Source organism: Rhinatrema bivittatum, chromosome 9, assembly GCF_901001135.1.
Source record: "Rhinatrema bivittatum chromosome 9, aRhiBiv1.1, whole genome shotgun sequence".
Lineage (NCBI taxonomy): Eukaryota > Metazoa > Chordata > Amphibia > Gymnophiona > Rhinatrematidae > Rhinatrema > Rhinatrema bivittatum.
In genome coordinates, this window is record NC_042623.1 from 244,436,481 (window position 1) to 244,462,726 (window position 26,246).

The 26,246-nt window shown below is 39.0% G+C and overlaps 1 protein-coding gene across 15 annotated transcripts in view; it reads left to right on the top strand.

Moving 5' to 3' along the window:
* The window catches only part of TBL1XR1 (transducin beta like 1 X-linked receptor 1), an 854,914-nt gene that overhangs the window by 256,691 nt on the left and 571,977 nt on the right, over positions 1 to 26,246 (top strand). For 11 of the 15 annotated variants that reach the window (XM_029616816.1, XM_029616819.1, XM_029616820.1 and 8 more), the window contains one exon: positions 13,290 to 13,421. The exons of the other annotated variants lie outside the window; for them this stretch is intronic. The gene's annotated coding sequence lies outside the window, so the exon portion shown is untranslated. The remainder of the gene's footprint in view (positions 1 to 13,289; positions 13,422 to 26,246) is intronic. 15 annotated transcript variants of the gene reach the window in all.

Genomic DNA, 26,246 nt, shown 5'->3' on the forward strand with positions numbered 1-26,246 from the left:
GAATCAAAAACATTTTGAGCAGTAATAGTTACTTAAAGTCTCCTTCTTTGACCTAGCTTTATAGTGAAGTATTCCCCTTAGATTTTAAACCAAAATATGGCATAAGGATCAGACTATCCTACTGTTATTCTTTTATGGACACGTTATGTCTTAACTAAGTACCTGTGGTATTTCCTCAGTTTAATTTTTGTATGTGTGTGTGTTAATGCTTGTTTTCTCCTTTAATACATTTCTTTTCATCCAGTTTTTTCCCCCCTCCCTTCTGTGCAATGGGTTATGTAATAAAGAAAAAATAGTGTAAGGAGCAATATAAAGGACACTCCATTTCACCTAATAGACTTAAATGCCCTTATTAGTGAGCAGATTAATAAAGAGCACTTAAGCAGTTACCCTATTAATGCTTTCTGATTGGTACTACTTTTCTGCAGTGATCATGAAAATGAGATACAGTTCGTTATAATGCAGACTTTAGTGTTACCAAGTGACCAAACTTGTTGTAATCTCTAAAGAAGGAATGTGTCCAGGACTTGTTAAATTTCATTATATTTGAGCTTTAACTAAGGGCCTTGTAGTATCACCCATATTTCCACCCATAACGACCATGTTTCATATTACTTCGGAAGGTTGGTGTTGAATAAAAGACCAGATTTTTTATGTTACTTGTTATTTTTTTACCTTTTAGAATTGCAGGTGTCATGTTTTCAAAGGTAGCCAATTTGAGCATTTTGTTTACCCAATGATGAAAAGTTGGTGCATTTTTTGAGATCCACATCTGCAGTATAGTTTGTTTGGCCACTAGCCCAGCTTTGTCTATAAAGGTTGTCTGATATGTTGTTAATTTAGCAAGATTAACTGTATGTATGCCTGTCAACCATATCTTAGGATCTAAAGGGATGATGCAATTATACTGCTTGGAACAATAGGTCTGTATACTTAACCAAAAAGCTTTGATTTTGGGGCTGGACCAAAAACTGTATGTAATCTCCTTTATCCGTGTTGCACTTCAAGCAACTGGAGGAAAGACTAACTCCAAACTTAAAGGCCTGCATGTTAGAAATATTAATTTGAAAAGTAACAAAAGGAATCCGCCAAATAATTCTTAAACAGCACTAAACACCTTGGTCTAAGTTTTATATTGAAAATATATGAAAAAACCGCATCAGCAAGCCTGGCAACGTGCTGTGCGAAATGCAGAGCCGTCCGGTCTTTTAATCATTTGCGATTTGTTAAGGCTGTCATGAGAGCATCTAAATCTGCTACAAACAGTAATGTAAGAGAGAATATTTGCTGGTATTTAAGTATATATATTATGTCCATCTGTACTCGTCGATCATTATCTAACAATTGACCCAACAGCGGCTGGTGTTTCGCAATGGAGTAGTTGCTTCTTCAGGAGTCAAAATGACAATTGTTTATCTAAGAGTAAATGATACAGGGTAGTCAGACTTAATGTAACAGAAGAGATTTTAAGTACTTAGCTTTCATGAAGATGGTGTAGCGAACCTTTTCGTTTGAACGCCGGGTCTCAAGAAAATTTCAGAAGTGCGGGACAGAGACCACATTAAAGCAGTCTGAGCATCGTCATGCATCAGACCAGGTCGACTATCTGCTCCACTGGCTTCACATTGCCTTGACCACTCCCACACTTTTGACGACTTGAAAGCATGTGTATTGGAATAATTCTACCCTAAGTGGCGCGGAGGTGACTTCGCTGCCTTGCTGCTAAAGGCTGAATAACGCTGGATTCATCACCTGGGTACAGTTCATCCTGCCGATTTAAATGCCGCATTAGAACTTTATTTATTTATTTATTTATTTAAAAGTGTTTGTATACCGTCTTTACAAACAGTGTTTAATCAAAACGGTTTACATAACTAAATAAAAAACAAATGTAAATAAAGATTTAAATTTAAAAGAACATAAAGATTATCAAATTATAAAAGCTCAAAATTACAAAAATATATAATAAAAATAAAAATCTAAAACAATGAATAGTTTACATAAAAAATACATCAATATATAATAATGTTGTGCCCTGTGTGATGGAGAATGCCTTTACACTAGTATTATGCACAAGAATCGTTTGTGTTTCCATGGCAGCATGACGCCTTGATGTCCCGACGTCATCACGTTGGTTAATGCGCGGGTTATTTAACTCCTCAGACTGGTTTTTTTTTTTTTTTTTAAATTGTATTTATTGTATTCGGACAATACAACTATAAGAAACAAAGTGTACAAAAATTCTGACAATAAAATGCATAACATACAAACACGATCAACCATGAGCATAGAGTGATTAAGCCATGATCGTTGAACTGTCAAAAAACAAGATAGTAATGCTCGAAAAAGAATTATAAGATGTGATACAGGCAAAACTCTGCAAATGCCTCCTTTCTAACAAAGGTAAGTGACATTATACCACTTCTAGACCGAATACATAAGTTTTTATGAAACCCTCTATCCCTCCCCCCCCCCCCCCCCCCCCCCCCCCTCAGACTGGTTTAATGTCCCGCACTTCTGAAATTTTCTTGAGACCCAGCGTCCAAATGAAAAGGTTCACTACAGTCTCCATGAAAGCTAAGTAGTTAAAATATCTTCTGTTACATTAAGTCTGACTACCCTGTATCATTTACTCTTAGATAAACAATTGTTGTCATTTTGACTCCTGAAGAAGCAACTACTCCGTTGCGAAACATCGGCCGCTGTCGGGTCAATTGTTAGATGATGGTCGGGTACAGATGGACATAATATATATACCTAAATACCAGCAAATATTCTTTCTTACATTACTGTTTGAAGCAGTTTTACATGCTCTCATGACAGCCTTAACAAACCACAAATGATTAAAAGACCGGATGGCTCTGCATTTCACACAGCATGTGTCAGGCTTGCTGATGCGTATATTTTCAATATAAACTTAGACCAAGGTGTTTAGCGCTGTTTAAGAATTATTTGGTGGATTCCTTTTGTTACTTTTCTGATATTGCAAATACAGGACTGTTGTCCGCTCCCCTTTTTTGTTTTGAGAGATATAAATTTGCCAGATAAATTTAAATTGTAGCTCCTTCAAATTAGCATTTTCTGTAATTCTTAAACTAGTTTGAAAGTATGTCTTAATGTTTACTAGCGACATAGCCATCTCTGGGTGTGCTGACCACCTGTTTTCTGTTTCCAAATAAGAGTCATTATCCTGAAAGCTCCCTAGCATTTTGGAGAAGTTGGAGCAAGAGAGTTTCATTGACTTTTTAGAACTCAATAATTCCTCTAACTGTGATCTTTGTTCAGTGGGAAATATGTGGAGACCTGTGGTGAAGATATAGTGTCTCAATTGAAGATATGCAAAGAAATCTGATTTAGAAAGTTGAAATTTCTCCTTCAGTTCTTGGAAGCTGTACATAATGCTTGAGTTCGAGGGAAATGTCTGGTGTATGTGAGTCCTTTGTCAGCCCATATGTGGAATATTTTATGGTTTATTCCTGGTATAAATTGTGGGTCCCGCTAATAGGTATGAGTGGGGTCAAGGTGTTTGGGATATCCAGCCGTTTACACAGGTATGCCCAAGCCTGCCTCCCCGAATTTAGAATGACAAAACTTTTGTATGTGAATGGGGTTTGTTGAGGTTGTAACTGAATAAGCATTGAGTGACTATCCCTTTAGCCAGCTTTGTAGATAAGGAGTTGGTGAAAAATATTCAGTACCCAATGCCCAATCTCTTATTTGTCGCAACATGCAAACCAGATTATATTTTTGAAAGTCTGGACACGCCAGCCCTCCGCCTGCAATAGGTTTATTCAAGTGCTTTAATGCTAACCTCGCTTTTTTCCCTTTCCATAAAAATTTCCTGACTATACCATTGATAGCAAGTAAATCATGCCTTTTTAACCATATTGGGAGCATTTGCAGAAGATATAGCCACTTGGGAAGTTCCACCATCTTTAATAAATGTATCCGTCCCATTAGTGAAAGGAGGAGTGAGATCCATTGTTGGAATCTAGCTTTCATTTTTTTCAGCATTGGGTGCACATTAATGCTGTAAATTCAGTCTATTGAGTTGGGTACATACACCCCTAGGTATTTGATACTTTCAGTGGCCCAACGCAATGGAAATTCTGTTCCCCAATTTAGTTGAAGATTTCCATAAATTTCTAAAGCTTCCGATTTATCTTTGTTAATCTTTAGTCCTGAAAATCTCCCATATCTGGTTTGATAAGCTAATACTTTTGGGAGTGAAATTTTTGGATTAGTAAGAAAAATTAATGTCGTCTGCAAATGCTGCTATTTTAAAAGACAATCCATTACTTTCAAGACCCGATATGTTTGCTGAGATACTTCTTAAGAGGATCAATGGCTAGTATGTAGAGAAGAGATAAGGGATAGCCTTGTCGAACGCCCCTTTGCAGAGTAAATACAAGGGAGATGTGTCCATTAACCAAAATATGCGATGGATTTTTATAGAGAAGGGATATATAAGCGGGCAATTCTCCATGGAACCCAAAGCGCTCAAGGACTGAGAAGAGGTAGTCCCAGAAAACCCTATCAAAAGCTTTTTCTGAATCAAAGCTTATTGCCATGGAGGGGGCCTTATTTATTTGGCAATGCGCTATAGCCGTAATGAGCTTAGTTATGTGGGAACTAACTGAATGCCCTTTGACGAATCCTACTTGATTAAATGAGATAAGACCTGGTAGAACCGTGCTCATTCTTGATGTTAAGACTATAGCTAGAAGTTTAAGATCACAATTCAATAATGATATTGGTGTGTCTGGCTGGCTGACTGGGTGGGGTCTTTCCCAGGTTTAGGCAGAATTGTAATATACGCTTTAAAATTTTGTGGAAAAGCTTCTTTTTCTAATGCGCCTTTAAAAAATAGACATAACATTTCTGCCACTCTGTCTCCCAAAATCTTGTAAAAATCGTACGAAAAGCCATCGGGCCTGGGAGCTTTGCCTGGTTTGCTTGATTTTATAGCATTTAGAATTTCTGTGGTAGAAATGGGGGAATCTAAATATTCTACTTGTTGGGCTGGAAGTTTTGGTATAGAGACCCCTTCAAAAAATAGATCTTCATCTTTTTGCCCTCCTACTCTGTCATCTGTGTACAATTTCTCATAGAAATCTCTCATTACTTTGCTGTTCTCTGGCCCCTGGATTGTCCAAGTCTCTTGTGGCGTCTTTAGCTTTTCAATGTGGGTTTTACTCTGGCGTATTCTTATCAAATTTGACAGAAGGTTCCCTGATTCATTGCCATATTTAAAGTAGGAATGTTCCTTATATTGTAAAGATTTTAAAGCTCTTTGGTGTAAATGGGCTTGTAGGTAACTTAGAATTGCGTGGTATTGCACTGAGTTAGCACTTGACGGTTTATGAATCATATTCTGTTTGGCTTCTTTCAGTTGAACATCCAGTTTCAATATTTCTGCATTTAACATTTTATTCCTATGCCTTAGATAATAGATTATTTCCCCTCGGAGTATGGCTTTACCGGTTTCCCAGAGTAACCTAGGATCATTCCTATGATGAGCATCTAATTCCTGAAACTGGACCCATTTAGTTTGTATAAAAGTTGTAAAATTGGTATCATCCTTCAGATATGCTGGGAACTTCCACAATTTCCCTTGTATCGGCTTCTCGTCCAGATTTAAGTCTGCCCATATTAAAGCATGGTCAGAAACAGCAGCTTGCCCTATGCCAGTTGAACTAACAAATGGAAAAATAGTCATAGATCCCAAAATATAATCAATTCGTGATAGAGTGCCGAGAGCCTTGGAAACATGCGTATAATCATGTTCATCTGTATGTAAAGTCCACCACAGATCCAAAAGTTGTAATTTGTGGCATAGTTGACAAATACTGGTCTGTTGGCTCTGTTGCGAGGAGGTAACTTTCATTGTGAACCGGTCTATTATTGGGTCATGCACACTGTTAAAGTCCCCCACCAACATGAGCCAGCCTTTGCCATGTGTTAGGCTTAGATTAGCAATACAATTGAAAAAATTTAGATTGGGAGTGTTTGGACCATATATATTACCTTTAGTGATCTCTTTACCATTCAGTTTCCCTATAATTATTATGTATCTGCCTTCGGGATCAATGATCGTAGTCTCAATTTGAAAAGAGATGTTTTTGTGGATAAGGATTGCCAGTCCAGCTTTTTTCTCTAACGCCGGGAAAAAGTATAGGCTTCCCACCTACTCTCTTTATAGTTTTTTGCTCTCTTCCATAGTTAGATGAGTTTCTTGTATACATGCGATATGTACTTTTGATTGTTTGAGGAACTGGAGAACCTTAGAACGTTTTATGGGGCTACCTAGACCATTGACATTTAAACTAGCTAATCTCATAAAATTTCAAGCAACATCAGATTCAGGACAATACCTGAAAGAGTACTGCACAAATTCAAGACTATGAACTTCCCAGCCTAAGCCCATAGTCTGGTTTTGCGGTCTCTGTTTAACAATTCAATTCTTCCTACATCTAGTCCATGTTAAAATTATTTCACTGTAAGTGCCCTCCATTACACATACCCCATCCCATGCACATGAAGAAATATAACAAATTACTAAGAATGACCTATTCCCAATCCTCCTGCCCTGCCTCCCTTCCCATCCTTTACAAAGCTTTAACATTTTTCCCCCTCAATAAGTGTTCGAGGAGTTGGAGGGGTACGTATTTGATGTGCTTCGGCCCCACTCTCCCTCATCAGCAGCGATGGTGCTCCCATTTTATGAATGGAACATGCCTAAAAACAGAGAGAATCCCTTGAAACCAAATATAAACTGGTAATCAAACCAAACAATTAATTTTACAGTTAAACATGTTTTCTACATTATAGCAGTAAGACAATAAGTGCCGATGTATCTCTTACACCTCTTTAAAGGCTCCTAGTCATAGGGTTTTTTTTTTCCACTTTAAGGGGATGAGAAATATCAATGAGGCTTCAGACTTCCGTTCGCACAAATTTTAACTTGTTGTCCGTATATCTATGTTCTGCATTGTCTCATTTGCTGTCTCTTACTGTTTTGGATTGAAAATAAAAAGAGACGTGTCACTTAAGTTATCTTGTTCCGCAGAGTTCTTTGCTGGCTTAACTTGTACTGTAGGCCTCCTCGATGATCCTGCTAGTACAGCGAGAATATAAACCGTAAGGTATGTAACTGTTCTTGCCGCCCGCCGTTTTGCTTTGATCCCAACTTTTGAGAGTCCGAATGAACCTTTATGCACTTAACTTGAAGCCTTTTGAACAGTTTACAATTGCAAAGGTTTTGCAGTCTTATTTACCATCTTTGTATATCCAATGTTTACCTCCGCAGTCGTCCCTTATTTTGTATATATGATCTGTTAGTAAGAAGTACATTGGGTTAAACTTAGTTCTTTTAATAAAAGTTAATTGCTCACTGTTTTGAATGAAGAGACACATGTAATCGCCATTTTGGTAATCTCACCGAATTTGTTAACCATAGGCATTAGAAGAAGTGAATACAGATGCTCATTCTCCTTTTAGACTTGCCATGAAGTGCTTTGCTGCCTCCTTGTCCAAAAAAACTGTGTTCTTTGCCCTCATGGCGGATCCGTAAGGTGGCTGGATAAGTGAGCTGAAACTGTATATTGTTTTTATAGAGTTCTGTGCGGAGCGGGCTAAATTGTTTGTGTCACTGTGTGAGTTGTGCCGAAAAATCCTGAAACAGGCGAATTTCTGCATCTTGATAGATGATTTTTTGCTTTGTTCTGTATACTTGCATAATTTTTTCTTTATGGGACCAGTTCAGTATTTTTGCTATAATTATGCGCGGGTTTTGTTCTCCCTCCTTCTTTCGGCCTAATCTATGCTTCCGTTCAACGCGAAAATGCTCTTTAAGCTTAGGGATCATCAAGGCCTTAGGGAGCCAAGCTTCTATTAGCGATTCCAGGTTTATATCTCCTGCAGACTTAGGGAAGTCAGTTATACGGATGTTACTACGGCGAGCCCTATTTTCCATGTCATCTATTTTTTCTGCCGCTCGGTTGTAAGTTTTTCGAAGGCTGTCAGCTTCCGCAGCATGGCTATATTGTCATCTTCCAGGGAAGAGACTCGGCCTTCTACATTTTCCAATTGCCGGTGTAACTCAGGAATTGCATCTTTCAACTCTTTAAATTGTGAAGGTAGTTAATCAAATCGCCCATCTAGGGCTTTCACTACCGTGTTGGTCACATTTATCGTAAGCTCATTTTGGGCCTCTGCAGCTGTAGCGAGCTCCAGGGGGCCATGCTGTGCATCGCTATCCACCATCTTTTCCCCAGGGCCCGCGATTTTTTCTTTGTCTTTTTTTGTTTCCTTTCAGGGGCATATTGCTTCCAGATTTGAGCATAAATTTGTTGATAGACATGAAAGTTGTTTACCTGGTATGAGTTGTGTTAACCCGGTGTAGGATGCATGGGATTTTTGCTGATTTCAGGAGAGTGGGGAACAGAGCCAGAGCAGGAAGCTTCTTCTCGGCTTCACCTCATCACTTGACCCCCCAACATTTCTTATTTTATTTATTTATTTATTTAACATTTTTTTATATACCGCAGTTCTAGCAACAATGTTGCTAATCACTTCGGTTTACAAGTAACTTTGGGATGACAAAACATATGTGTGTCTTACAGAGAACAGGAATATGAACTGGGAATGGTTAAGATAAATATAAATATATATAACTTCCAAACATTAAACATTAGATTATTATATGACATTTTCAACAATGAGTATGAGTCTAACATAAATAGCGGTTTGCTTATCTTATCGAGTGTTAGTCCTGTAATGTGTCTTAACAGTACCAGCTCCATCCTCTTCTGACACAGTATTGTCAACAACTTCCGGCTAGACCTCAACAAAGGGAATGCCATCAGCCAAAAAAACCCTCAACTTGCCTAGCCTGAGCCAGGCCCAGTTTTTGATACTATTCCAATCCCTATCCTACCCTTCCGATAGCAGGACAAATTCAGCATTTCCTTCATCAGTGCCATCAAATAACCAAGGATTCCAGGGTTCTTACCATTGTGCCATATGGGTTCTGGTTACATTTCTCACAACCCTCACCCCTTCCTCACAGTTTGCTGCCCCAAATGGGTCTTCTCATCTACCTCAGATTCATCTGGAGGTGCAATCTAGTCTGCAACACCAAGTAATAGAGATCATCCCTGCATCGCAACACCAGCAGGATTTCTACTTAAGATACTTTCTTATTCCCAAGACGTTAGGGGGGATTGCGACCAATCCTGGACATGTGGCTCCTCAACAAGCATATCCTCCAGGAGAAATTCAAAATTAACTCTCTCAGCACAATTCTACCATTCATTTAACATTGCGAATGAATGTGTGCCCTGGATCTCAAAGATGCCAATATTCATATTCCTATCAACCTGGCTCATTGGCGTTACTTGCAATTACAAGTAGATTCATGCCAATACCAATACAGAGGAGAGCCCTTTGGCTCTCCTCTGCCCCCAGAGTCTTTACCAAATGCCATGCAGTAGTAGCAGCACAACTTTGTGGCCGGACATTATTTATTTATTTATTTATAACTTTTATATACCGAGGTTCAATTAACAAGATTAATTATCACTTTGGTTTACATTACAACCAGCAAACTAACATAGACAAAGTCTTGTTTTACAATGAACAGGGAATAATAACCTGGATAAAACAAAGAACAGGGAAGAAATAACCTGGAAAACATAAAATGGGTGAAGCAAGTATAGAGAATAGGGTTTGTATAACTTGGGCGAAAAGCAAGGAAATTAAATAGGGGAGGACTGTGAAGGCTTTTATTACATCACCTTCATGAATGTGGTAGCTCTGGAACTGTGTTAATGGTTCACGCAAGAGGTAAACCACTATCAGTGCATTGAGTTTAATAATGAGTATTCTCAAGGGCCTGAAACTACTACTGGACTTCCTCAAGGCTCAGCAGTTTGAGCTATGCTATTTAATACATATTTAACACCTCTGTGCAATGGATATAAACTATGGGCCAGATTTTCTCATCACTGGAAATTCAAGAGAAACTGTTCTCCATTCCTGGATGTGGCCATATATCTTCTCTAGAGCTTGGGGTTTCTCAAAAACATTGAGAAGTCCAGTCTGCCACCCACATAGAACCTTTAGTTCATAGGAGCCCGTATAGACTCTTTGCTTCAGAAAATGTTATTGACCAGTGTTTGAAAGTCAACTATGATCTCATTCATCCAAGTGTAGCTTGTCCATCTGAGTTCCACAGTCAGAAAATTCCTAGTTCTGCTTGGTCATATAACTGTGGCCATCTATATAGTTCCACTGACTCACTTTACATGCGTTACCTCCAGTGGGGACTATGATCTCAGTGGGATCAATTCACTCAGCCACTGTCTTTAGTAATATGAATCACACCACAATTAAGGGGGTTGCAATGGTGATTGTGTTCATAAGTACTCCAGAAAGGTGCACTACTCTGAGTTCTTACCAACTCATTCTTAAAATAGATGCCTCAGGCAAAGTTTGGCGAGGCCATGTAGGACAGTTCTGTATCCCAAGGTCTCTGTTGTCTGTGGGAATCTCGCTTCCAAATCAATCTTTTGGAGCTAAGAGCGATCTGGCATGCTCTCATGATGTTCACGCGTCTCTTCCGCAAAAGAACATCCTGATTGAAACGGATAATCAGGTTGTCATGTTCTATGTGAGCCAGCAGAGAGGAACAGGATTGTGGTTTCTCTTCCAGGAAGCAAGAAAGAACTGGAACTGGGCGGACGACACTAGGCAACATTACAAGCAACTTACCTACCGGGTGTTTGCAACATTGTAGGGGGTTGTCTCAGAGTATTTCAAATTCATGTCTGGTCCCTTCAGCAGTTAGTAGCGAACAAACTGACAGTGGATCTGTTTGTGTCACAGTACAATACCAAATGATCAATTTTGCTCCATTTTTCCAAGCAATCTCAGGGTAACACAAGATTCTTTTCTCCTTGATTGTGGCCAAAGATTTGTGAATGTTTTTTCACCGAATAGACTCATTGTTAAAACAATACAGAAGATTCTCTGAGATCGTGTCCACCTAATCCTTATCACACTGGTGTGGCCCAGGCAAATTTGAAATCCATATCTCATCAAACTTTCTAGCATCCTTTCATACTATTAGGATCTGAACATACTCTTCTAACTCAAGAAGACGGGATGCTTTACCATCTCAGTTTCTCAGCCCTCAACCTATTGGCATGGATGCTGAATGCAGAGTGATTGTTAACTTTCACCTCCCATTGGCGATAGAATTCATAGCAATCTCCTGTACAAAGCCTTTAATCAAGAAAAACTACTCCTTCAAATGGAAAGATTTTGCATCTGGTGTCAAAACATGATTCTGATCCCTCCATAACTTTTGCAATACTTTCTTCATCTATCTAATTCAGGCCTTATCACAGGTCCATGAGAGTGCATCTCAGAATCTCCATGCCATCCGCTTGTTACATTTTATAAAAGGTCTCTGGCTACATTTTATAAAAGGTTTCTAGCATATCAAGCCCCCGATACAAAAACCACCTGTTCTGTGGGATCTCAGTGTGGTCCTCTCAGTGAATGAAGACTTCTTTTGAACCACTGGAGTCAGTTCCTTTAAACTTTCTGACTTGATAAGTCCTTTTCCTAGTTGTCACCTTTGTGAAGAAAGTTAGAGAGCTCAGTCTCTTGTTCCACTATCCTTCAGCTCACGATAACAGGGTGATTCTTTGTACTCCCCCAATGTTTCTACTGAAGATAGCTTCAGCTTTTCATAGTAATCAGTCTGTACTTTCTACCTTCTTTCCAAGGTTGCATGCACATGATGGGGGGAAAAACCCTTTATATTCTGGACTGCAAAAGGACTTTGGCGTATTACAAACAGTGAAAACTTCATCATCAAGCCAATCAGCTTTTTGTATCATACGACCATAAAGAACTTGGTATTGTGGTTACTATGCAAACTTTTTCCAACTGGATAGCACAGTGTATCCATCACTGCTATGACGTAGCAGGATTTCAACTTACAGATTCAGTGAAAGCTCATAAAGTTCGAACCTTGGCTTCCTCTTTTGCTCATCACAAAGAAGTACCTATTGAAGATATCTGCAAAGATGTGACATGGTCATTAGTCTAAACATTTACATCCCATTACTGTCTTGATATCATCTCAAGATCTGACAATAGATTTGGACAAGCAGTTTTGTGAAATCTGTTTTCTCTGTAGTTCATTCTTCACGGTGGAGTCTGGGTTGTTTATTCAATAATCACTCTGCTGCAATCCTCAGCTTGGGTCTCCTCACATATAATGCCTGCTTATTGACAGGAAAGCATGCTTTTTATGGTAAAAGGTGTTTTTCCTAGATAGAATGAATAAGCCATGGAATACCTGCCCACCTCTCTGGGGAGTTGACTTCACAGCTAAATTTAGCTCTATTACTGATTGAGGAGGCTCAAGAGGTAATGCCTCTGCAGGATCTTCTGCACATGCTCAGTAGATCTCAAAGCTCTGCAGCTTGGAGGGACAAGTTCGTTCAGTACCGCCAGATGACATCACCCATAGGTAATAACTAATTCATCCTGCTATCTATGCAAAACTGTTCACGGTAAGCAAACTTGCTTTCTTTCTCAGAAGCTCTGATATGACTACGAGGGCTTTGCAGCATGTGCCTGTGAATTACCACCTGCACATGAGCAGAAAAGCTCTAGCTAGTAAAAGATTCATCTTTAATGTCATCAAATGAAGTCAGCCATATGGGTGACTGATTTATCCTGCTGTCCATGGAGAACATCAGTTACAGATAAGCAACTTTACTCCTTTTATTCTTTTCCTTTCTGCACCAATTCAATTAATTCAGATTATCATTTGCATGTCAAATCACCTTGTGTAAGCAAAGTTTTAACATAAATAATTTTCCACTTTTAAATTGTAGTTCTTGCAGAATACCACTCACCATGGAATTAAAGCAACATTGCTAAAAAAAAAAAAAATTATTTAAAAAGATTTTTGCTATAACATATGTATAACTTTTGATAGAACTACATTAATACTTTTATTTTTCTATATAACTGTTTCAATTGCAAACCATTTTTCCACTTACCTTGTCTTCTTTCCATCCTTAAATGTTGGTATCCATAATTTTGATGTCGCTTTTTGACTTGAATACTTGTCAGGCTTTGGATATCCTTGAAAACAGAGAAGTTAGGGGCAGCACTATTACTTTGTGTCAGAACGTCCTAAAGAAGAGAGTGCAACTTCCATTCACATACCTTATGCTTTTACCATCTTTTTCTTCTCCCTTTAGCTCCCTTACATTGTGTGACGGAGTGAGCATGATGTACTGTAGCTACCTCCAGAGCAACTGTCGTAATTACTGGAACCAGGCATCAGATGGTGCAATAAGAGGGTTTCTTGATGCACTTTAACTTGTGCCTAGGTACTGTTTGAGATTTATTGTATTTCACACTTATGAATGCCCATTTTTCATGACATGTTGCACAATGTTATCTTACTTGTAAGGATAATTTACTTTGTGGGTTGCATTATATTTCATTACTTTCTTCTTTCAACCCATTTTCACAATATTGTATTTTTCTGCCAGTTTTTGCCTTTATTCATAACTTAATAGAATATTTCACATTGTATATACATTTCTTTGAAGACCTGAACTGCTGCTACCATCTAGAATTGTATATTAACTACTTTATGATAATTATTGTGTTACAAAGGTTCTTGTAAAGTAATGGTATTTTGTAAGGTAACGGACACTATTAGCCCATGATGGCAGTGTTTAGGGAAAGACATTAAACCAACATGCTAAACATCCTTAAAACATATATAGCTTCAGTCAAAATAAGTGTAATAAGTTACTATCGTAAAAAATGGCAATGGAAAATATTCAAACATCCTAATAGGTACGTTTTAAAAGTCCTGCATGTGCCAAAACCACGAGATACATGCACAAGTGGAGCCGGCGCATGCTGCATGAATTTTAAAAGGCGCCCTTGTTAGGCGCATATTTCCCGGTACGTGCACAAGTCAAAAGTTCAGAAAAAGGGGTGGGACATGGGCCTGTCGGGGGAAGGCTAAGGGGTTTGTGCATACATGCTTATGCAAAGCTTTACTACTGCTATGGATGGAGTCTTAGTTAGAAAACCCCCCAAAAAGTTGAGGTAAGCGGGGTTTTAAATGGGGTTAACAGAGTAAAAGGGAGACTATTGAACTAGGTGGGTTAGGAAGTCCTATTCCTTACCTGGGCGAACTGGGAATCAACTGAGAAACCTGGTAATTGTGTCGGCGTGCATGTCTACTAAAATCCCCCCACTTACGCAGTCAAAGCAGCATTTGTGCACATATTTGCACACCTACTGAAAATTGCATGCACTTATGCATGCGTACAGCCCATTTTATACCATGCGCTTATGTTTGTGCAGATGTTATAAAATGGCTGTGTCCCTGGGCGCAAGCCTGCAAATGCACGCACATGTGTACCCACTCGGCTGTTTAAAAGTTACTGTCTAAGTGTTTTAATATAATAGGTCCACTATACCATAATCTGCTATTCCATAAATATGCAATTAAAAATCCTGAAATTAACTTGTTTATACTCCGGAATATTTTGTAAATGTCTCAAAAGCACTTAGCTTATTATCCAGAAGCCTGTGACAACTGCCCCAACACGGAGCTGTGTTTTGAAATATGTGTCTGGGAGTGCCTCTCCACGTCTCATTGCTTCCAAACACATATGGTCCTGCTGCACTTCTGCATAGCTTGAAAGTCTCTACAAAGACAGAGAAAAAACAGTTTAAATACAAAAAGGAAGTGATGATGACATATCTGCTACTGATTGGTCAATGAAACATTTATATAAAAAGCTGCAGTTGGTCAAACAAAAGCATCCATCATTCTAAAAATGAAAAATGTCCAATCCAACATCTTCAAGGAACTACATGGATGCATCAAGTTACTGGACGGGCTATATTTTTAAATGGTTCCAAGGATCATAAGACAGTACAGGTTATGTCTTTTTATTCAGTACCCTTGTAAACTGATTTATGCAGAGCATACTAAGAGAGCCATGCATGTGCCCCATGGAATACTGAAGCAGTATTAATGCTAAAAAACCAAATGCTCCTTTAGTTTCACATTGCATTTAATTTTAGCACTCTTTGTAAGATTAATTTTGGATTGTATTGGAACATTTTCCTTTATCTACAAGGGCTGGTGATTTTCAATCCCTGCTTCATTTTCGGGAGCAATTCCCCCCCCCCCCCCATTGCCCATTGTATCTCCTCATGGCTCAAATGAAGAGCTTAAATGGTGCACTGTTCTTTAAAATTCTAATTAGTAATTATATATTTTTAGGGGTTCTTTTTCATTGTGAGAATAAAATGCTGGATTGGACTATTTTCATTTCCAGAATGATGGACACTTTTGTTTAACTATTTGCTGCTCTTTATTTATTGCATTGACCAATCAGCAGCAGATATGGTGTCATCATTGCTTCTGCTTTGTATTTAAACTGTTTCCTCCGACTTTGTAGAGACTTTGAAGCTACGCAGAAGTGCACCAGAACTGTCTGTGTTTGGATACAAAGAGTCATTGAAAGGCACCCCCGATGCAGAATATTTCAAAATATGTCTCCGTGTCGGGGTAGTGGACAATAAGCTAAGTGCTTTTGAGACGTTTATAAAAAGTCTGGAGTATTATAAGCAAGCTAATTTTGAAGTTATTTTTAATTGCATATTTAAAAATGTTTATAGTATAGTGCAGAAGTAGGCAACCTTTTGAAGTGGTGTGCCAAGATTTAAATCAATAGTAGGGAACTCTAGTCCTCAAGTGCTACAAACCAGTCTACTTTCACACAATTTCTGAATATTAATTTTGACATTAGTTTTTAGTTAAAATTTTCAAGAATTCTGTGAAAATATGATTGAAACTGATTTTCCCCATGTAAAAACAAAACTATAAAAAGAAGAGAAAAATGTTTCATTTCTTCCCTCCTTTCCAATACATTCCCTTATTTGGAAAACAGAACAGGCCAAGCTGATATAGATCTCTACACAGAAACTACACACTAGTTGGCAGAATACCTCACTTCAGTCACAAATGTAGAACCTAACCAAATACAGTATAAAGTGACCATAAAAAATGTATAAATAGAAATGTGCAGACAAAAACTGAACTGGAAACTTCAACGTCACATTATATATGCCATGGAACAATGGAAAAACAGAAACCTAAAACCAAATTAAGAAATAAGAACATAAGAAAATGCCATACTGGGTCAGACCAAGGGTCCATCAAGCCCAGCATCCTGTTTCCAACAGTGGCCAATCCAGGCCATAAGAACCTGGCAAGTACCCAAAAACTAAGTCTAGTCCATGTTACCATTGCTAATGGCAGTGGCTATTCTCTAAGGGCCTGATTTTAAAAACCATTTACTTGAGTAAAACTGTGTTTTACACATGTAAATGCACTTTACTTGAGTAAGTGGGCTTTTGAAAATTACTACAATATCTGTCATTGATTTGTCCATAGGATTTGCTCGTATAAGTGCACTTTAGTCAAATAAATAGCTTTTGAAAATTGCTACAATAGTAGTTACATTTATGCGCTTAACTCCTTTTGAAAATTACCCCTTAAGTGAACTTAATAGCAGGTAATGGACTTCTCCTCCAAGAACTTATCCAATCCTTTTTTAAACACAGCTATACTAATTGCACTAACCACATCCTCTGGCAACAAATTCCAGAGTTTAATTGTGCGTTCAGTAAAAAAGAACTTTCTCCGATTAGTTTTAAATGTGCCCATTCTAGACCTCTCATGATTCTAAACACCTCTATCATATCTCCCCTCAATCGTCTCTTCTCCAAGCTGAAAAGTCCTAACCTCTTTAGTCTTTCCTCATAGGGGAGGAGTTCCATTCCCCTTATCATTTTGGTAGCCCTTCTCTGTACCTTCTCCATCGCAATTATATCTTTTTTGAGATGCGGCGACCAGAATTGTACACAGTATTCAAGGTGCGCTCTCACCATGGAGCGATACAGAGGCATTATGACATTTTCCGTTTTATTCACCATTCCCTTTCTAATAATTCCCAACATTCTGTTTGCTTTTTTGACTGCCGCAGCACACTGCACCGACGATTTCAATGTGTTATCCACTATGACACCTAGATCTCTTTCTTGGATTGTAGCACCTAATATGGAACCCAATATTGTGTAATTATAGCATGGGTTATTTTTCCCTATATGCATCACCTTGCACTTATCCACATTAAATTTCATCTGTCATTTGGATGCCCAATTTTCCAGTCTCACAAGGTCTTCCTGCAATTTATCACAATCTGCTTGTGATTTAACTACTCTGAACAATTTTGTGTCATCTGCAAATTTGATTATCTCACTCGTCGTATTTCTTTCCAGATCATTTATAAATATATTGAAAAGTAAGGGTCCCAATACAGATCCCTGAGGCACTCCACTGTCCACTCCCTTCCACTGAGAAAATTGTCCATTTAATCCTACTCTCTGTTTCCTGTCTTTTAGCCAGTTTGCAATCCACGAAAGGACATCGCCACCTATCCCATGACTTTTTACTTTTCCTAGAAGCCTTTCATGCGGAACTTTGTCAAACGCCTTCTGAAAATCCAAGTATACTATATCTACCGGTTCACCTTTATCCACATGTTTATTAACTCCTTCAAAAAAGTGAAGCAGATTTCTGAGGCAAGACTTGCCCTGGGTAAAGCCATGCTGACTTTGTTCCATTAAACCATGTCTTTCTATATGTTCTGTGATTTTGATGTTTAGAACTCTTTCCACTATTTTTCCTGGCACTGAAGTCAGGCTAACCGGTCTCTAGTTTCCCGGATCGCCCCTGGAGCCCTTTTTAAATATTGGGGTTAAATTTGCTATCCTCCAGTCTTCAGGTACAATGGATGATTTTAATGATGTTACAAATTTTTACTAATAGGTCTGAAATTTCATTTTTTAGTTCCTTCAGAACTCTGGGGTGTATACCATCCGGTCCGGGTGATTTACTACTCTTCAGTTTATCAATCAGGCCTACCACATCTTCTAGGTTCACTGTGATTTGATTCAGTCCATTTGAATCATTACCCATGAAAACCCTCTCCATTACGGGTACCTCCCCAACATCCTCTTCAGTAAACACCAAAGCAAAGAAAATCATTTAAACTTTCCGCGATGGCCTTATCTTCTCTAAGTGCCCCTTTAAACCCTCGATCATCTAACGGTCCAGCTGACTCCCTCACAGGCTTTCTGCTTCAGATATATTTAAAAAAGTTTTTACTGTGAGTTTTTGCCTCTACGGCCAACTTCTTTTCAAATTCTCTCTTAGCCTGTCTTATCAATGTCTTACATTTAACTTGCCAATGTTTATGCTTTATCCTATTTTCTTCTATTGGATCCTTCTTCCAATTTTTGAATGAAGATCTTTTGGCTAAAATAGCTTCTTTTACCTCCCCTTTTAACCATGCCGGTAATCCCTTGTGTGTCGGGGAAGACTATAGTGATAGGGGTATACTACAGTCTACCTGGTCAAGATGGTGAGACAGACAGTGAAATGCTAAGAGAAATTAGGGAAGCTAACCAAATTGGTATTGCAGTAATAATGGGAGGCTTCAATTACCCACACAAAATAATCACAGTCTCAAAACACAACGAGCACAATTCTCACTATAAGACGTCATGTAACTCCAATTTTTCCTTATTCAATGTGCTGTTTACTCATATGCATGACTTTAATATATATTACTTTATATGTAGGACCATCATAACACCTGTGGGCAGACCAGCAATATTCGCTTGAGGTTTTGCCACACCAGGTTGTTTTTAATCATAGGTCCGAGTCCTTTATTATTTCCTATTTTTTGCTTTTTAGTATTTTTATAAAAATGAATTGTGGGGTAATACTTCCCTTGTGCGTTACTCAAGGCTTACCGCACTTCTTGCGACCAATTCTTTGAGAAGACCCTTGTTTTTAAAGTCCAGTCCGACGTGCGTTTCACATAGCTGCTTCAGGGACTGTATCCATTCAGGTAACTTCTGTGTTAGTTACTGACAGGTAAGTTCATCACTACCGCACTTGCTTTGTTTGAATTATTTCTGCAAAGGACAAATACCGACTTGATTCAACTTATTCACAGCACATACATTTAGATTTATGGTTGGCACATACCTGGGCGAGCAAAAGAGGAGCAGCGAACTCACCCAACCTTGCCGCCTTTTCCTCCTGTCGGCATCTGAGCAAGGTTGCCGCGAGAGTCTCGCTGATTATATATCATTCATCATGTTGCAGCTGTGTGTCATTCATCATGTTTCAGCTGTGTGTTTGATTCGGACGACGTTCACATGAAGTGAACCCATTCAATTTCCTTGTTGAGGCCATAGGGATGCACAGTTCTTAATTGGAAGATCCAGCGTTGTTCGCTTTGACGAAGGCGTTTAATCCTATCGCCTCGTCTCCAGTGTGCAGATACAACCTCTAAAACTGTCCATTTGATTTCAGAAAAAATGTGTTTACATTCTGTAAAATGTGTCACCAATGGCTCCTCGGTTCTTCCTGTCTTTAAACAGCATTTATGTTCCGTTAGGCGGGTGCGGATGGGACGCTTTTTGAGACTGTGATTATTTTGTGTGGGTTCCACGAATATACAGTTTTACAGAATGGCACATACACCTTGGGTAAATATTCTGAGCTTCTCACAGGATCAATTAAGTGACGCATTACAGAGTGAATCTCTGTTTTCAAATGATCAATCTATTCCACCTGCTTCCAGCTGGTCTGAAATTACCATGTTGCATAAACGACTCATCTGTACAGAACTTCACGGAGCCACAATGGTAGAATATCTCAAACATCATCATATTCCTAGGGGCCTTAGGATGGTTAAAGAACCAAAGATCTACACTGAATACCCTGAGTTCCTAGAACAGTGGTCCTTCATCTTAAACAAATGCTCAATGGATCTCATGTTGCTTATAGTAAAACAGACGCACAAGATCACACAGGAACTGCAGGAACAATCTCAGGCTATGTTGGAATCTTTAAAACAAGATGCAGCTTTAGAAGCGTTTGACAACGCTCTTCAAGAATTCAAACGCAACATGGATAAGTTTAAAGCCGATACAAAATTGGCCAAGATCAACAAATTTAAAAGAGATGAGGGAGATTATAAAGAAGGTCCTATTTATCCGAGGCTTAATCAAGATGCTAAGCCCAAACAAGTCACCTTTAACGTATCCGATCATTCCTCAGGCAGTGATGAAGAGACACCGTCGGGGGACTGTTCAAAACAAGTTCCACAATGTGGACAAACAGGAAGGGGAAGAAGACGGGGGTCCCGCAATTACCACAACACAGATTGGAATCGTCCCAAGACAAGTCGCAGTACCAAGCCAACAACCCCCCATTCTCGACCGCACAGAAAGGATGGATGTAAAGTCAGCTGTTATTAATATATCAGGATGTCCTATCACAGCATTAGAAGAAAGTGTTTTGAATAAAGGATTGAATTTCGTGCCTACTCAACGACACGACCCTTTTCAGTTTTGCTGTGATTTTTACAAATTCATTAGACAACTACAATGTAAAGTTTTTCTGTCACATAGTCTGTTTGAATCCTCCCCCACAGCAGTTACTCCTGTAGTCAAACATAAATCGAAGTGGAGTCCACCACCTCCGGGGGATGCAGCGATTAATACGTTTCAGGCACTAGTTATGCGTGATGTGGAAAATATTGAAAAATTCAAATCTCATTGCTTCTTCAATCTAACCCGAGAAGAATCTCAAGCGCTCTATCATCTACGAGATAGAGCGGACAAAGGGGGCGCGGTGGTAGTAATGAGTCTAACATCATAGAAACATAGAAACATATAGAAACATAGAAATGACGGCAGAAGAAGACCAAACGGCCCATCCAGTCTGCCCAGCAAGCTTCACACATTTTTTCTCTCATACTTATCTGTTTCTCTTAGCTCTTGGTTCTATTTCCCTTCCACCCCCACCATTAATGTAGAGAGCAGTGATGGAGCTGCATCCAAGTGAAATATCTAGCTTGATTAGTTAGGGGTAGTAGGGGTAGTAACCGCCGCAATAAGCAAGCTACACCCATGCTTATTTGTTTTACCCAGACTGTTATACAGCCCTTATTGGTTGTTTTCCTTCTCCCCTGCCGTTGAATCAGGGAGCTATGCTGGATATGCTTGAAGTATCAGTTTTTTCTTCTCCCATGCTGTTGAAGCAGAGAGCCATGCTGGATATGCATCGAAAGTGAAGTATCAGGCACATTTGGTTTGGGGTAGTAACCACCGTAACAAGCCAGCTACTCCCCGCTTTGTGAGTGTGAACCCTTTTTTCTTCTCCCCTGCCGTTGAAGCAGAGAGCTCTGCTGGATGTGTGTAGTATCAGTTTTTTCATACACTGAGGAAATACAAAGACAACTCTCTAATGCATCATTCTACCAAGCATTACATTCAGATCCGACTGACGAGATTTTGGCAGAAGTCACACAAATTGTAGATAGGGGACGTGAGCTGGGATTTCTGACTAACAGTGAAAGAGAATTTTTATTTAATAAACATCCAAGAGTCCCAGTTATGTACATTGTCCCCAAAATACATAAGAATCTTGGGAATCCCCCGGGCAGGCCTATTGTCTCTGCCAAAGAATCAGTGCTGGAACCGGTCTCAATTTTCCTGGACAGTTTTGCAACCATATGTTTCACAAGCTGCATTGTACATTAAGGATACTTCTGAAATGCTGCAATTTTTATCCACAGTCACGTTGTCCCACGACAGTTTACTTGTCACCATGGATATAGAATCCTTATACACAGTCATCCCACAAGAGGAACTTCTCACAGTGATAGCTTCAGTATTACAACATCGTCCATCGCCTCAATGCATTCCGACATCATTCTTGATAGAATTATTACATCTGGCGTTAAGTAAAAACTACTTCATGTTTCAGGACAAATTTTATTTACAAATCTGTGGTACCGCAATGGGAGCCGCAATGGCCCCAGATGTGGCTAATTTATTTGTCACGGCGTTTGAATCACAATATGTCTACCTGAATCAGTGGTCAGCCCAATTAAAACATTGGAAATGATACATAGACCACGTCTTTATAGTATGGCAAGGGTCCACTCTTGGTTGAATAATCTCAATTCATGTTTAAAATTCACAATCAACTACGACCATCAGCAAGTAGCGTACCTGGACATTCTCATAACCAGACGAGAAAATACAATTGTTACCACTCTCTTCCGTAAGCAGAATGATCGTAATAACCTGTTGCGTTTTGATAGTTTCCACCCAAAGACCTTCAAGTATAATCTTCCAGTTGGGCAAATCATGCGTATTCGACGCTTATGCACTGAAGATACAGAATTTAAATTACAGGCAGAACAACTTGCAACACGCTTTTTACAACGAGGATATCCGATATCATGTGTAAAGAAAGCATACCGTCGAGCACTTTACTCTAACAGAGATTATTTATTTCTTCCAAAAAATTTGGAGGATTCGAACCCGCAGACACTGGTCATGAGGCATTCGCTGGCATCTCCCTCTTATCAGCAGAGCTATTAGAGCACATTGGTCAGTCCTTTATAATTTAATCTTTATTAAATTTTCATAAATCATGACATATACATATCATATTAGAAATACGAATGACTAAATATTTATACTAGTTACTACAACCATATTCAAAAGTAAAATACCTAAACTTTTATTTAGACATTCTATGTACTATGAAGTAGAGGGAGTCAAAATTAGTTGAGCATATAAAGGTAATTGTTACTTACATAAATTTGGAATTTTTACCCCATTATTCAACATTTTGCAAATATTTATGTTCAGTATCCTACTCCCCCAACAGATTCTTAGCCTCCAAAAATCTTTTTAAATCTACAGGTTCATAATAGATATAATTCACATTGTTCAATTTTACCACGCATTTAGAAGGATAACGAATCAGCATCTGAGCTCATACTTTCTCAGCTAGTTGTTTTAAAGCTAGAAATTCTCTTCTCCTGTTCTGAGTAGTTCTAGTAACATCCGGATAAATCCATATTTGTTGGTTATAATATTTAACCGATCTATTTCTAAAGAATAATTTTAATACCAAATCCCTGTCTGAAGGAAAAATAAACTTAACAAGGACAATACCCCTCTTTTGAACTAACTCCTCACTAGATCCCTCTAACAAGTCAGTGACATTCAATAGTCCTTGTTGTTGGTCTTGCTGATCTTGTTGATCCTCTTGTTCTTTCCCTTTCCTTTCGGGTAGGTAATAGATTTTTGCCAATGGCGGCATAGATTCTTTTGAAATTTTCAGAACTGTTCCCATATACTGTTTAAATTGCTCCTGAACTGAGATTCTCACAACCACATTGGTCAGTCCTTCAGGATCTTCATCCTATGTTCAAGGAACCGGTACGAATAGCCTATTCGAGAGGAAGGAACATCAAGGATCAAGTGGTCCATTCTAGTTTACGTGAAGCATCGATACCCCTCACCACAACCAGTAATTGCACCAATTGTGCCTTGAAGTCATCACAGACTACAATATGCATATCATCAGGTCGCACAGTGTCATTACCCCAGGTTACCTGCAGAACCTCTTTTGTGATTTATGCCATATTCTGCCCCTTCCCACTGACTTACGTGGGCATGACAAAGCGTCCCATCCGCACCCGCCTAACGGAACATAAATGCTGTTTAAAGACAGGAAGAACCGAGGAGCCAGTGGTGACACATTTTACAGAATGTAAACACATTTTTTCTGAAATCAAATGGACAGTTTTGGAGGTTGTATCTGCACACTGGAGACGAGACGATAGGATTAAACGCCTTCGTCAAAGCGAACAACGCTGGATCTTTCAATTAAGAACTGTGCATCCCTATGGCCTCAACAAGGAAATTGAATGGGTCCACTTCATGTGAACGTCGTCCGAATCAAACACACAGCTGAAACATGATGAATGACATATAATCAGCGAGACTCTCGCGGCAACCTTGCTCAGACGCCGACAGGAGGAAAAGGCGGCAAGGTTGGGTGAGTTCGCTGCTCCTCTTTTGCTCGCCCAGGTATGTGCCAACCATAAATCTAAATGTATGTGCTGTGAATAAGTTGAATCAAGTCTGTATTTGCAGAAATAATGCAAATAAAGCAAGTGCAGTAGTGATGAACTTACCTGTCAGTGACTAACACAGAGGTTACCTGAATGGATACAGTCCCTGAAGCAGCTATGCGAAACGCGCGTCGGACTGGACTTTAAAAACAAGGGTCTTCTGAAAGAATTGGTCGCAAGAAGTGCGGTAAGCCTTGAGTAACGCACAAGGGAAGTATTACCCCACAATTCATTTTTATAAAAATACTAAAAAGCAAAAAATAGGAAATAATAAAGGACTCAGACCTATGATTAAAAACGACCTGGTGTGGCAAAACCTCAAGCGAATATTGCTGGTCTGCCCGCAGGTGTTATGATGGTCCTACATATAAAGTAATATATATTAGTCATGCATATGTGTATACAGCACATTGAATAAGGAAAAATTGGAGTTACATGACGTCTTATAGTGAGACTTCAATTACCCCAATATTGACTGGGTAAATGTATCATCGGGTCACACTAGAGAGATAATGTTCCTGGATGGAATAAATGATAGCTTTATGGAGCAATTGGTTCAGGAACCGACGAGAGAGGGAGCAATTTTAGATCTAATTCTCAGTGGAGCACAGGACTTGGTGAGAGAGGTAAAGGTGGTGGAGCCGCTTGGCAATAGTGATCATAATATGATCAAATTTGATTTAATGACTGGAAGAGGAATAGTGTGCAAATCCAAGGCTCTCATGCTAAACTTTCAAAAGGGAAACTTTGATAAAATGAGAAAAATTGTTAGAAAAAAACTGAAAGGAGCAGCTACAAAAGTAAAAAATGTCCAAGAGGTGTGGTCATTGTTAAAAAAAAAATACCATTCTAGAAGCACAGTCCAGATGTATTCCACACATTAAGAAAGGTGGAAAGAAGGCAAATATAAAGCCTTAATAATAAACTGTACCAATAAAAATAAGACTAAAGAGGCTAGGACTTTTCAGCTTGGAGAAGAGACGATTGAGGGGAGATATGATAGAGGTGTTTAAAATCATGAGAGGTCTAGAATGGGCACATTTAAAACTAATCGGAGAAAGTTCTTTTTTACTGAACGCACAATTAAACTCTAGAATTTGTTGGCAGAGGATGTGGTTAGTGCAGTTAGTATAGCTGTGTTTAAAAAAGGATTGGATAAGTTCTTGGAGGAGAAGTCCATTACCTGCTATTAAGTTCACTTAGAGAATAGCCACTGCCATTAGCAATGGTAACATGGACTAGACTTAGTTTTTGGGTACTTGCCAGGTTCTTATGGCCTGGATTGGCCACTGTTGGAAACAGGATGCTGGGCTTGATGGACCCTTGGTCTGACCCAGTATGGCATTTTCTTATGTTCTTATTTCTTAATTTGGTTTTAGGTTTCTGTTTTTCCATTGTTCCATGGCATATATAATGTGACGTTGAAGTTTCCAGTTCAGTTTTTGTCTGCACATTTCTATTTATACATTTTTTATGGTCACTTTATACTGTATTTGGTGAGGTTCTACATTTGTGACTGAAGTAAGGTATTCTGCAATCCAACCGGTTCCTTTCAAAGAGAAAACAGCTTCTATTCCCAATACTTCCTCATTCCCCAAAAATCGGGAGGCCTATGCCCCATCTTTGATCTCTGAGCTCTAAACAAACACCTTGCAAGAGAAAAATTCAAGATGACTTCTCTCAAAACCGTACTCCTTTTTCTGCAAACGACTGGATGTGCTCTCTAGATCTAAAGGATGCAAACACTCACATTCCAGTTCACAAGGAATATTGGCGTTATCTCTGTTTTCAGGTTGCAAATTACCAGTACCAATACAAGGTACTCCCCTCTGGTCTCTCCTCTGCCCCACGAGTCTTCACAAAATGTCTTGCTGTTGTTGTGGCACACTTACGCAAACAAGGAATAAACATATTCCCTTGGACGATTGGCTCCTTGTATCTCCCAATGCGCAACTCCTAAAACAGGTGGAATGCACACTCCTCTGTCTAGAAAATTTGGGTTGGATAGTAAATTACGAAAAGTCCCAGCTCCATCCCTCCCAAGCCATTCAGTTCATAGGAGCATTAATTCGAACTCCACTATCCAGGGCTTTT